Raw genomic sequence first — 14,442 nt, 5'->3', positions numbered from 1 at the left:
GCCGCTCTGCAAATCTCCTCAATCAGAGCCCAAGTCGCCCAGACAGCAGTGGTGGCAGCGCTTCTGGTCGAATGCGCGGTGATGTGACTGGGTACTGGTTTAGACTGCAGAACATGAGCGAGGGCGATGCAGGCCCTAAGCCACCCACCAAGACACCTTCCTGCCCTGAGACAATGGCTGGAAGGAGATGAACAGTGACTCGGAACGTTGAAAACTGGCAGTACGCTTGATGTATCTGCGGAGCGTCCTGCGTATATCCAGCTTGTGCCAGCGCTTCTCACAGGGATGTCTGGGATGCGGACAAAAGTCAGGGAGGATGACCTCCTGAGCTTGGTGGAACCAGGAATTAATTTTAGGAATGAAGGATGGATCCAGTCTGAGGATCACTCTGTCTTGTTGAATCAGTCCTCACGGACAGACAAGGCAGCCAGTTCAGAAATACGCCTAGCAGAAATGATGGCAATGAGAAAGGCAATCTTAAACGTCAGATGTTTCATGATGGCCGTCCGGATTGGCTCAAACAGAGGCTCAACAAGAGCCCGCAAAACCACGTTAAGGTCCCAAGTCGGGTATCTGTGAACCGTCGGGGGACTCAGATTAGCAGCCCCTCTGAGAAAACTGCGGATGGTGGGATGACGACCGAGAGAATACTGGCCGACAGGAGCCAGGATGGTGGAAAGCGCAGCCACCTGACAGTGGAGAGTGTTAGGCGCCAAACCCTTGACAAGGCCATCTTGCAGGAAGTCCAGAATGACAGGAACCAAAGCTGAGGGAGCCAAAACGCTATTGGAAGAACACCAGCCAACGAAGGCCCGCCAGGTAGCATCGTAGATCCGAGTCGTGGAGGGACGACGTGACGCCTGGATGGTGCAGATCACCTTGATGGAAAGGTTGTCCTTGCTCAAGAGATCCCTCTCAAGTGCCAGACAGCTAGTTGTAGCCACTAGGGCTCCGGATGTTGAAGGGGTCCCCTGACAGAGGCAGATCTCATGCGGTGGAATCTGCCATGGATCTTGGATGGAGAGACTTACCAGGTCGGCAAACCAGGTTCTCCTGGGCCAAAAGGGAGCCACCAGCAGGATCTCCGCTGCCTCTGCCAGGATCTTCCTGATGACTCGAGAAATAGAGGCAACAGTGGGAAGGCGTACAACAGCCCTCGTGGCCAAGGGCAGTGCAGAGCGTTGACCCCTTCACGACCCCGGTCGTGAAATCTGGTGAAAAACCTGGGAAGGTATGAGTTGGCCGCTGTGGTGAACAGGTCCACCTGGGGGTAACCGAACCTCTGAACTATGCACTGGAACAACTGCGGATGCAGGTGCCACTCCGAGTGGTTGACAGTGGTCCTGCTCAGCCAGTCCGCTTGGGTGTTGGTCGTGCCGGAGATGTGCTCCGCCTGTAAGGATAACAGACCTAGGTTGTACACCCACCGACCTAGGTTGTCGGCCTCTGACATTAAGGACCTGGAGCGTGTGCCCCCCGGCGGTTGATGTGCGCCTTTGTCGCAATGTTGTCCGTCAACACTCTCATGTGATGTCCCCGAATGCCAGTCTGAAACCGAATCAGGGCCAACCGGACCACTCTCAGCTCCAGCCAGTTGATGCTGTGCAATGCTTCGGCTGTGGACCACCTGCCCTGAGCTATCTGATTGCAGAAATGGGCTCCCCAATCATACAGACTGGCATCCGTCGTGATGGTGAGCTGGGTCGGTTCCTTAAACGGGGATCCCTTCTTCAGGGCTGGAGACAACCACCACCTGAGCAAATGACGCACCTTCATGGACACCAGTATGAGCCTCAGCAAGCTGCTCTTGTTGGCCCTTTGGTAAGGGAGCAGGAGCCACTGGAGGGGCCGAGAGTGAAGACGTGCCCACGGGACGATGGATAGACATAAGATCATCTTGCCTAGGAGTTGCAATAGCTGAACAATCTTGGCTCGGGAAAACCGTTGTACCTGCGTGACCCTCTTCCTGAGGCTCGCCACCCGCTCCAGCGATAGGAAGATCTGGCAGTGTCGATGATGGCCCCTAGATGTTGAAGCCTGGTCGTTGGATGAAGGTGGCTCTTTTCCAGGTTGATGGAAAAACCATGACTTTGAAGTACTTGCATCGTGTATTGCAAGTCCCGGACCGCCTGCTGGGGGGATGATGACTGGATGAGCACATCGTCCAGGTAGCAATGCAGCCGCACCAGACATGATCTGAGGAAGGCCACCACTGCTGCAAGAATCTTCATAAATGTCCTGGGGGCCGATGACAGGCCGAACAGCAGGGCAGGTATCGGCGGTGGGCTTTGCAGATGGGTATGAGGAAGTAGGCCTCTTTTAGATCTATGGAGGTCAAGATGTCTCCCGGCCTGATGCAGCCCAGGATAGATTGGAGGTACTGGATCTTGAACCTCCGATAGGTTATGTGATAATTTAACCTTTTTAAATCTAGGATCCCCCTCCACCCTCCGGAGTTTTTGGGGACCAGGAACAGGATGGAATAAACCCCTGTCCCCTCCTGACCTGCTGGGACCGGCTCTATGGCCTGATCTCCCTGAGATGCCTGACCTCCTGTTCCATGAGAGACCTTTTGACCGGACACGAAGGAACTGGGCACCTGATGAAGTGACATGGAGGAAGAGAGGAACTCCAAGGTGAGTCCCAGTCAGATCGTTTGCAAAACCCACTGATCCGACATAATCTGCTCCCACTGGGCATGAAACAACTGGAGCCGCCCTCCTATGGGAGCTGACCTCTGACAGTCATTTATACCTCCTGAAGGGGCGGGAACCAGAGCCACCCCAAAAGGAACATCTGGAATAGTGCTGCTGACAACCCCTGTCCCGGAAAGGCTGGCGATCCTGGGACCTATCTGCCTGCTGGTTAAAGGATCTATGTGACGGAGCGGAGCTCGAGGAGGGCTCCATGTTCCGAAAGGGCTGCCTCCTGTAGTAGAAGCCCTTCTTGTCGGATTAATAGTAACCGACGGCATCACCTTCTTCTTGTCCTTGTTTTCAACTATGACTGGATCCAGGACCTCCCCGAAAAGCTTGTCCCCCTTGAAGGGAGCAGAAACCAACTTCTACTTGGAATGTATGTCTACATTCCAGTGTCTCAGCCACAAGAGACGCCTGGTGGTAACGTTAGAAGCCAGGGCCCGAGAAGCTAACTTAGCCGCACTGAGGGTGGCATCGGCTGTATGCTCCATGGCAGCCATGATTTTAATAATATCCTATCTTAACTTGGTATCCCTAACCGGAATTCTTGCAATTAACTTCCTCAACCAGAGGAGAGCGGTCCTGGAAAGAAAGGAAGCTGAGGCAGACGTCTTAATCGCCCATGCAGCTGCCTGATGTATCTTATGGCAGGCATTTTCAGATTTCTTGTCCTCAGCCTTGAGACCCCCCAAGAGATCAGGCGGAAGCACTGACGTCGAGGTGAGGGCTGCTACAGGAGGATCGATAGGTGGCAGCTTAAGTAAATCCTCCAGGCTGGCATCCACAGTGTACAGCTTCTTATCATTGCTACTGGGGGTAGCCATGGTAGCTGGTTGAGCCCACTGCTTCTGAACCAAATTAAGAAAAAGTTTGGGAATAGGAATAATCTCTTGGGCCGAGACAGGCTCCTCAAACAAATCCCCAGATAAATCATCTGGCTCAGCAGGAGCCTGAACAGGTGGTGTTGACCCCATATGGGTGGGCTAACTTGGCCTTATCCAAAGTGGTTTTGAAATGGGCAATCTTAAATAGGCCTGAAAACATGGGCTTTTCAGTAGCAGCACCTTCCTCCCCAGAAAACCCAGCCTCTTGTATAGGAAGAATGTCCTCCCCCTCCTCCCAGTCCGAATCCTCGGAGCCCAAAGAGGAATGGAGGGAATGCGTGACACGTGTGGGAGATGCAGCCCTAGGAACTGACTGGGGCTGAAGATGTTTAGTCTTGCAGGTGCGTTTGCCCTTGTGCAACATGCCCGCTTCAATGCCCTGGGATATGGCCCTATTAATAACTCCCTGCATCTCAACTGAAAAGTTGGACCCCAGGTCCTCCATGGGGCAAACCCTGGGGTCAGGCCTGGGAGGTGGGTGTTGAGGGGCCAATGGACCCAGAACAGGGCCTTCCTCCAGATCCGAAGGGCAAGCGAAAAGGTCAGCCTGATCCACCATTGAAGGCCCAGAAGACACCGCCATGGCCATAGAAGCCGTCGGCAAAAACTTCCGGCCCTCATCCTCACTATCCGAAACAGGCCTTGCCTGGGCTGGTAGAACTTCCATTGAGAACTCCTCAGGAGTCATCGAATGAGAGGTTTGTGTCTGGTGCTGGGCCTTGGAGAATTGTTTCAAGGGCCTTTTGGCGGTGCAAAGCATCCTTGTCTGGCCCCGATCCCTACTTAGGACCGGGTCTGGAATATGGTTTGGAGCCCCTGATGGCCTCCCTGGCAGCCATGCCGGCCTGCCTGGAGAAAGCCCTGGAATGGCCCCCTGCTTGGTTGGGTTCTTCAGGGACCCGATCAGCCATATGAAATACGATGGCCTAGCTGATAAATCAGGGACTACCTCCACTCACCACCTTGCAAATCCCTTGCAGACCAACAGAACACTCAAGAGAGACAGGGCGTTGGTACTTACCTGATACGCCTCTTCTCATAGTGGGGGGAGGAGTATCCAGAATGGGTTGACCTTATCCTCTCATGATTGGTTTGAGTCAGATAAGCTCTTTGGGCTCCGCCCCCTGGAAGTGAGCCTGCCCAGTTTTATGACGAAGAGCTCTCTCCGACTCGTTGCATCATTCGCTCCAGATTCTTGATTCAGTTTTTTTGCTTTTATTGTCTTCAACATCAATAATTAAATAACAATATAAACAATGAACATAACACTTAGTTGTACAAACATAGTCAGGGAGGGACTGGATACTCCTCCCCCCACTATGAGAAGAGGCGTATCAGGTAAGTACCAACGCCCTTTCTCCATAGTGAGGGGGGAGGAGTATCCAGAATGGGACGTACCAAAGCCTGCACGTCCCTAGGGAGGGAGATCCCTGAGGCCATATGTCCCCCACTCAGGCCTGTTGAGGCACGGGTCCTGCCCTGTGAACCGCCTGCAACACCCTGCGGCCGAACGAGGCCTCTGCCGAGGCAAAGGAGTCCAACTTATAGTTCCTAACAAAGGGAGAGGGGGAAGCCCACGTGGCTGCCCTGCAGATTTCGGCCAGGGATGCTTGTGTGGCCCAGGCCATGGAAGTGGCTGCACTCCGTGTGGAGTGGGCTGTGATATGATTTGGTGCCTGTAACCCCTGCGATTGGTAAGCAGTGGCAATGCAGGTTCGCAGCCACCTGCCGATAGTGGTGGAAGTTACCTTATTACCCAGGGATCCTGGTTGGAAGGAGACAAACAGGGCTTCGGATTTCCTGTTTGACCTGGTTCTCCTGAGGTAAATCCTCAGAGCCCTCCTAACGTCCAGAGTGTGCCACTTCCTCTCCAATGGGTGAGAAGGGTCTGGACAGAAGTTGGGCAAAATCAGTTCCTGGGCTCGATGGAAGCAGGAGCACACCTTGGGAATGAAGGATGGATCCAGCCGTAACACCACCCTATCTTGGTGGAAGACACAGAGATCCTCCCTGGTGGACAGCGCCTGCAGTTCGTATATCCGCCTGGCGGAAGTGATGGCCCCCAGGAAAGCCACCTTCAGGGTCAGGAACTTAAGGGAAACTGTTTGTAATGGCTCAAATGGGGCGCCCGTTAGAGCGTCCAATACCCTGTGTAAATCCCAGGAAGGGTACCTGTGTACCCTAGGTGGTCTGAGGTTGGAGGCCCCCTTAAGGAATTGCCTGACCATGGGGTGGTGTGTCAGGCTCTGATTTCTGCCACACAGGAGAACTGATGAGATGGCTGAGACCTGTCTCCTAATTGTGTTAGGAGCTAACCCTCTATCCAGGCCCGCCTGGAGGAAGTCCAGAACCTGAGGCACCGTAGCCTGGATGGGGTTGAACCCCCGGGAGTTGCACCAAGAGTCAAAGGCCCGCCACGTGGAGCCATAGATGCGCTCTGTGGAGGGCCTGCGGGCGGCCTGGATAGTCCTTATCACCCTGGGGGAGAAGTGGTCTTTCCTCAGGATGCTCCGCTCCACCGCCAAGCGGTCAACTGGCTGCAGCTTCCGCTCCAAGTTGTCCCCTTGGTCCGGTTGAGCCAGCCGGCTCTGATGAGCCCACCCCTGCTGTATGTTCTGCCCTCAGCGAATGTTGTCTAAATTCATAGGCTATCTGAGGTGCTTCTGCGATCTCTCATAGTCGGGCATCCCATTCTGAGTTTGTGGTGGGTTCTGGCATGGGGACCAGCCTGTCTGACCCCTTTTTTTTTTTTTCCCCCCGGCCATAAGGGTGCTATGATTCTATGGCTAGGATTAGCGCAGAGATATTCAGAATGTAAACACAGACGGAGTTTAATGGGCGGCCACTAGAGTGTGTGTAAAGATGGAGTGAGGGGAGCTAAGGCTCACAATAAAGGCCTGCCACAAAGGTAAATTAATAATAATAACAACAAGAACCACAACCACAATAATAATAATGAAATAGAATAACATACAAAAGGGGGCATCTTCCCGCCTGATAAAACCAAGAAAGATTAAGGAAACGATTCTTGCTGGGAGAAGTGGCCCTAAGGTGACAAGCAGCAGGGGTAAGCCGAACTATTTAACTCGTGCTTGGCATCTGTCTTTACCCGAAGGGATAAACAATCCAACCTATCAAGAACCGCATCCCAAATTCAGATTAGGAACCCAAGATGAGATAGGGAAGAAATGGTAGCCTGTCTATCTTAGGCAAGGTCCAATTCCCAGGACCGGGTGGGTTACACCCAGGGGTCTGAAGGAGCTGGTGGACAAAATCTCCAAACAACTGAAACTATATCTATCAGAGATCCTGGAGTACTGGAGAACCGCTATAGAATTGCTGATGTGATTCCCCCCCTTCAGAAAGGAAGAAAAACCGTCTCGAGAGCCCAAGGCCAACATGGGTTTGTCAAAAACAGATCATACCAGACTGGCCATATTAGATTACGGTGACAACCCTAGTGGACCATAGGAATGCCATTGATATAGTTAACTTGGACTTCAGCAAGTCCTGATAAGGTAGACCATAACCTACTATTAGATAAAGTAGAAGAATGTGGGTTAGACCTAGTCACCCCAGGTGCCTTGGTAACTGGTGCACCCACCTGTACTCCTCAATGGAACTGCCTCTTCATGGAGGGAAGAGTGCAGGGAGTCTCCCAAGGTTCAGTGTTGAGCCCAGTACTCTTCAACATCTTCATCAGTGATTTGAATGAGGGTGTTAGGTGTGTAAGCTAACATTTGGGATAGCAAAATATATGCCATGATAGTAGTACTGTTTCTTTAAGAACTGCTGTTATCTCAAGCGGTCATAAGAAGGAGCCGGAATGACTGTTAGCTCCCTGTTTGTTAACGGCTGATGGGGGGGGGGTGTCATCAGGTTAGCAGATGACCCCCGGCTGGCCGGAATAGCCAACACTTCAGAATACAGGCTAAAGCTACAGAAGGATCTTGATACCCTTGAACATTGGGCACTACCTAGGAAAATGGGATTCAAGAAAGTAAGGTTCTACCTTTAGGCAATGAAGGTGAAGTGCACAGGTACAGGATACCTTGCTCCACAGTAGTAACTGTGAAGGGGATCTTGGGAGTCCTAGTGGACAACCCCTTTAATGTGAGTCAGCAGTGTGCAACAGCTGCCAGAAGAGCAACCCAGTTTTTGGCATCATAAACAGAGGAATAGAATCAAGCTCCCATGAAGTGTTAATCCCACTTTATAAGGTCTTGGGAGGCCACACTTGGAATTCTGCACTCAGTTTGGTCCCCATGATGTAGAAGAGATGTGGAGACTCTTAAGGAGAGTGCAGAGAAGGCAACAGGGGATCAGGGTACTGGAGACTAAAGCCTATGAAGAACGGTTGCAGGAACTGGGTAGGTCTAGTCTACTGGAAGGAAGGACTAGGGGAGACGTGATAGCAGTGTTCCAATATCTCTGGGGTTGCCACAGAGAAGAGGCTGCCTGACTATCCTCTAAGGCACTTGAGTGCAGAACAAGAAGCAATGGGTGGAAACTAAACAAGGAGAGAAGCAACTTAGAGCTGAGGAGAAATTTCATGACAGTTAGAACAATTAATCAGTGGAACAGCCTGCCTCCAGACATTGTGAGAGCCCCAACAGTTTTTAAGAAGCTGTTGGGTGGCAATGACAATAGCAATAGCAGTTAGATTTATATACCGCTTCATAGGGCTTTCAGCCCTCTCTAGGTGGTTTACAGAGTCAGCCTAATCAACCATAGGAAGCCATTTGTCTGAGATGGTATAGGATATCCTGCCTGGGCAGGGGATTGAGCTAGAAGCCTGCAGGTTCCTTCCCATTCTGCTATTGTATTGCATAGTATTGTATTGTATTGCATTAGCCGTTTGCCTAGTCACCCCCACCCTTGGAAGGTCTTCAGTAACCTGATTGGGGGCTCCATTGGGAGCTGCACTTTAGCAGCTGGGCTGAATATTCTCCCCCCCCCCTGCGTTTTTCCAGGCTGCAGGGGGCTGCCGGTTTGGGATTAACAAAACAAAACACAGTTTTTGCTACTGGGGCCAGTAAGCCTCTCGCCTCTCCCATTCTGTCTCCTAATTAAAGGAGAGTTTTCTTAAGGGGGAATCAAGAATTAACCACAACACAGCTTGCTGCTGATGCCCATCAGTCTCTTGCCCCTCCTGCTCTGTCTCCTAATTAAAGGAGAGCTTTCTTAAGGGGGAATCAAGAATTAGCCACGGCACGCAGCTTGCTACTGATGCCCATCAGTGTCTTGCCCCTCCCGCTCTGTCTCCTAATTAAAGGAGAGCTTTCTTAAGGGGGAATCAAGAATTAGCCATGGCAAACACAACTTGCTACTGATGCCCATCAGTCTCTTGCCCCTCCCGCTCTGTCTCCTAATTAAAGGAGAGTTTTCTTAAGGGGGAATCAAGAATTAGCCATGACAAACACAGCTTGCTACGGATGCCGGTCAGCCTCTCGCCCCTCCCGCTCTGTCTCCTAATTAAAGGAGAATGTTCTTATGGAGGAAGCCTTCTCCTGTTACTTGGCAGCCAGAAAGGTAGGGGGGGTGGTTCTTCCTGCAAGCCTTGTGGCAGCTACCTTTGTGATTCAACAAGGAAGTAGGCTTGGGGGGGGTTAATCCACCACCTGCCTCTTTAACTCCTTGATAGGCCTCCTTTTGGCCCTTTGCTGCCTCCCTCGCTCTTGGCTAATGCCTCTGCGATCGTCTCTCACCTTTGTAGGTCTCCTCAAGTGGTGGTTGTTGTCCTGCCGGCCTCCTGAGCTGCTGGGGGCCGCCATCTTAGACCACGTGGCTTCAAGATGGCCCCCGGCTCCAAATTCAAAAGGCTCCTCTTTGCTGGAGCACATGGAAATGGCTTTTGCCTTTGCAGGCTTGCCATGCGGCTGCCGCTCATCTCCCGCAGCTGTTTTAGAGCCTTTCCGGCTCTCACCTTGTCCACTGGTGATAGCTGCCAGCACAGGTTTTCCTTTTTAAAAACCCTCGTGGCTGAGGGGAGCGGAGGAGCGCTTCTGCTCCTGAGAAGCCTCTCATCAAGGGCTGCCTCTAGGAGGCATGTGTGCCCGGTTCTCCTGCTTGCCCGGCAACGGTCCTCACAGAGTGACTCCATCTCACTCAATGGCCAGGGCAGCGTGCCTCCCCAGAGGGCTTGTGGCAATCCAGTCGTTGCAGGAGGAGGCTGTGTGCGATGAAGGGAGGCAGGGTTCGCCGGGTCCAAGTTTATTTTCTTTAATCCTTTGTAAATTACTGGAGGTCTGGAGAGGTGCAACCTTTCCCTTGGTTGGGGTGAGTCAAATCTCCAGCTCTTACAAGCCTCAGCTGTTAGGGCTGCCTTTCCTGGAGCTCTCAAATGAGCAACTTCTCACGATCATTTTGAGTCAGAAAACTGGGCAGGCTCACTTCCAGGGGGCGGAGCCCAAAGAGCTTATCTGACTCAAACCAATCACAAGAGGATAAGGTCAACCCATTCTGGATACTCCTCCCCCCTCACTATGGAGAAGTGGGAGGTCGTAGCACCGATTTTTTGCCACCTGGTGTTAAGCGCGAGCATTCACAGCTCCCAGCGCCTACAGGATCCAAGGTTCGTGACCAGTAGGCCCCAATCCTTGCCACTCTGAAGATAGAACACGAGCCAAATTGCCATCCAGGCCGGACAAAGAAGGCACCACGTGGCTCCTGCCGTGAGTCAGGCTGCAGAACTGCACCGCATGCCAGCCACCAGGAGGCACGGACGACGGCCACGAGAGCCTCAGCGGGGACCTTCCCCCCCATCGGGGGTCGCGGCAGCACTGGCATCAGAGCTCCAACCAGCGTGCTTCCCCGACAGCTGCCTGAGTTCCAAGCAGCACCTGGGTGTTAAACAGGACGCCGGGGGAATGAGCGAGATTCAAACAGTAAATCACAGAAAAACAGCAAACTATCTCACTAAGCCTGCTCACACCTCAAATTTAACACTACTTACAATTTAGGCTCAAGAGAGTCCAAGCAAAACTGTTAGAATTGAAGAGAAACTCTAAGCGTATCCACTGGGCTAGCTGAATTGAAAAAAAACTGGAGATTTTCAGCACCAGAGGCGTGGCTTAAAGTTTCAATTCAGTTCTGGGCAGTTTGGCTGTATTTAACCCTTGCTTGGACTCTCCTGAGCAGCGCCCTGGAAAAAGAGCATATGGGTAGTTCTTGACCTACAACCATAGTTCAAAGTTATAACGGGATCAGTAATGAAGTTACCACCATGATGTCCCAGGTCATGTAACTGCTTTCTGCAACCTTCTGACAAGCGAAGTCAACAAGCCAGTCACTTAGCAACCTTGTTACCAACTTAATAATTGCAGGAATTTATTTAATAACTGTGGCAGGAAGTGTTATAAAATGGGCAAAATTCCTTTAAGAACACTCTTGCTTAACAACAAAAAGTTCAGGCCCAATTGGGGCCATCAATCAAAGACTATCAAAAAAATTTCATCAACTACTGTTACTATTCTACTCCCAAAACATGCCCACACGTTTTCCCCCTCTGTATCTAAAGAAAACATCCAGGGTCTTCTGGACATCACAAAACATGTACAATAACCTCTGCCATGGGTCATCTCTTGCATCAATGCCTATAAAAATCAGCTGTAAGAGTAAGCTGGAACAGGACCCAAGAGTATTCCCCAGTGGAGCATAAATCACACTTGCATTTCCCTTCCAGCCAAGCCCAAAGGCAACAATTATTTCTCATCCCACAAATATGGTTTCCCTGACTGCTTATCTGAAAAAAGGAAAGCCACAAGAATTCCACTGTAAAATTTGTGGGAAACTTTATGAAACTTTCAGTTTCACTGGAAATCATCTTGTCTAATTTAGTGGTTGCTTATGTTTTTAATCTTTGTGGCTAGAGATATAAAGGGGGAGGGGTGGAGGGACAGAAAGAGAATAATGAGAGCAAATACCATTTTTCTTGGGTTTTTCCCTTCCATTTTCCCCCAACAAATAGAAGAAACTGAAAACCATTGGAAAAAGTAATAATAAATCCCAACAGTAGATTTCCTTTTAACCTAATGGGTGACACAACACACAAGGTTCATAAATTGCTATCCCATATATTTTCTAATGCATCAAAGCACTACAGTTCTTATATACAGAGGGCAAATAGTATAAAAAAACTGCCCAATGCAAGATCAATATGCATTTCTGTCACACCTGTACAAACATATACACACCCTGGCCCATGTTCATCAAAAGAAGGAAGATTCAATTTCACACTTGTAAGTCTGCCTATGTGGAATTTAAGAATTTAAAACATTTTAAATAAATTTGAAGTGAATTCATTTAGAACATGTCGCTGTTGTCTCAGTGTACTTTTGCATATAATTTTAAAAAATTGAGGATTGTAGAGCAAATTAATCATATTTAAGGTACCACAATGAAATAGTAAAGGATGTATAGAAATGATTACTGCATTTCATTTTCTCCCATAGATCCATGTTTTTCTTGAAAAACAGAATCAAACAGAAAAATTACACATTTTAATTTACAACCGAGCATTCCCTCGTTTTCAAATGTCTGACTGCATTCCCTCCCTCTCCCTGTGTGTGTGTGTGTGTGTACGTACACATACTGCAGAATTACATATTTTAAAAAACTGAACAATGTTGATAGATGTTAATTGCATGCAGGCAAACTATTTTTTAAAAAAATAATGCATTGGAAAGGTGCCAAATATAAATTGTAGGCAAGTGAACCCATGCATTCTGCCACAAGTGTTGTGAGTAGGTGGGGAACAAGAAATGCAGGAAGGTAAATGACAAAAAAGTGTTGTGGCCCTTTGGTAAGCATGTTGACATTGCACCTACAAAGATCATTGGTGGAACTTGCTCATTTTGTCTTGCTGAAAACTTCCAGTCCCCGGGAATTCCTCTGAATGGCAACAATTAAACTTTTGACTTCAATTACTGATTGCTACCTTGTATTTTAATCATGTTTAGCAATGTTTCTTCTCATGAACATAGAGAGGTCAAGAACTAAGTTTGGCCTGAAATTCTGAAACTCAATTCTGTTTTTAGTTTATTTCATTATTCATGTTTTAACTTCATTCCTTCTACTTCGCTTATTCCGTCTTTTCATTATTTTAACTGAAAGCCATTTCTAATGCTCATTTTGAGCAGAATAAAAGCATATAGATCAAGTATAATAATCAACTCCAGTTTAATATCCATTTCAGTTAGAAAGAAATTGTCACCAATTTCATTTCTTAAATAAGCAAGGGATAAAATTATCTGCTGCTTGTATATCAAAAGAAGTCCAGGCAATTTCATTTCTATTATCTACTATGCTTTACACGTGGTCCTCGACTCACAAACATTTGTTTAACAACTATCTGAGGATACAACAGCACTGAAAAAGTGACACAACTAATTCTCACATGTCCGCCACAGTATCCCCAAAGCCGCATGATCAAAATCCTGGCCTTGGCAACTAGCATTGTTTAAAATGGTTACAGGGTCCTGGGGCAGTGGTGGGAATCAAAAATGTTTACTACCAGTTCGGTGAATGTGGATTGGTGGGCATGGCAGGGGAAGGATACTGTAAAATCCCCATTCCCACCCCACTTCTAGGGGACGGTTACTGAAAAATTCCCATTTCCTCCTGATCATCTGGGACGCAGGATGCAGGGAATAGATTGGGGGCAGGGGCAGTCAGAGGTGGTATTTACTGGTTCTCCGAACTACTCAAAATTTTCACTACCGGTTCTTCAGAACTGGTCAGAACCTGCTGAATACCACCTCTGTTCTGGGGTCATGTGATCATCATTTGCAAACTTCCCAGCTAGCTTCCAACAAGCAAAGTCAATGGGAGCAGCTGTATTCACTAACCTACTGCTTAATAACTATGGCAAAAAAAAAAAGATAACAAAATCAGGGATAACTGTCAGGTGCAAGGAACCAGAATAATGCCTGGATGAGCTGATCAGAATTGCATCTTTATTACTGCAAACCTATTTAGAAGAATCTTACCATGCTGAATACATTCTCTTGGGAACAGCAAATAACGGTTTCGGGGACTGTCTGTGTCATTTCCTGTACTGCAAGGACTCTAAGCTCATTAATCCATTTACTCCTTCCCCCATCTAGCTGGACATTCTAGCACAGTAATTCACTTACCACCTGTCTTGCTTAGAAATGGAAATTCTGGTCCCAATAGTGGTCATAAGTCGAGGACTATCTCTATAGCTCTATGTGAACATTTTTGCTGCTGTTTGCATATTATGTTTCCGTCTAGGAACCAGGTGGACATGTGCCACAGTACAATATAAAACAGGACTAGGCTGAAGTCCAATTCATGGTTACTTGATTGTAAATCAAGTCTAGATTTGATTTTCAGAAGCTCAAGTCCCAGAATTCCCCAGCCAGCCAATTTGAAGACGTGTTAGAATAGAATCATGGAGCTGGAAGGGACCTAGAAAATCTTCTAGTCCAACCCCCTGCCCAAGGAAGGAGACGGCTTAGATCATCCCGGAACAAATGACTGTCTAATCTTTTCTCGGAAACATGCAGTGACCCACAACTCCAGGAGGCAAACTGTTTCACATTAATTGTTCTCACTGTCAGGAAAGTCCTCATTTCCAATTGGATCTCTCTGATGAGTTTCCCCCAATTGTATATTGTCCTGCCTGATGCTTTGGAGAATAAATTGACACCCTCTTTTTTATGATAGCCCTTCAAGTATTGGAAGATTGCTATCAGGTCTCCCCTAAGACTTCTCTTTGTCAGACTAGACATACCTAGTTCCCTTCGTCATTCATCATGCAATTTAGCCTCCAGATTCTTTATTATTTTTGTTGCTCTTCTCTGCATTCTTTCTAGGGCTTCAGCATCTTTTTTGTA

General features: G+C 48.8%; 1 protein-coding gene across 3 annotated transcripts in view; it reads right to left on the bottom strand.

The window, feature by feature from the left end:
• MAP2K6 (mitogen-activated protein kinase kinase 6) overlaps window positions 1-14,442 on the bottom strand; it is a 120,943-nt gene that overhangs the window by 71,579 nt on the left and 34,922 nt on the right. The window contains exon 1 of one of the 3 annotated variants that reach the window (XM_032209994.1): window positions 10,539-10,578. The exons of the other annotated variants lie outside the window; for them this stretch is intronic. The gene's annotated coding sequence lies outside the window, so the exon portion shown is untranslated. Of the gene's footprint in view, window positions 1-10,538; window positions 10,579-14,442 lie in introns of those variants that run through there. 3 annotated transcript variants of the gene reach the window in all.

Source organism: Thamnophis elegans, chromosome 2 (assembly GCF_009769535.1).
Source record: "Thamnophis elegans isolate rThaEle1 chromosome 2, rThaEle1.pri, whole genome shotgun sequence".
Classification (NCBI taxonomy): domain Eukaryota; kingdom Metazoa; phylum Chordata; class Lepidosauria; order Squamata; family Colubridae; genus Thamnophis; species Thamnophis elegans.
Note: the sequence above shows the minus strand (reverse complement) of the source record. Positions and strands in the feature narration are given on the sequence as shown.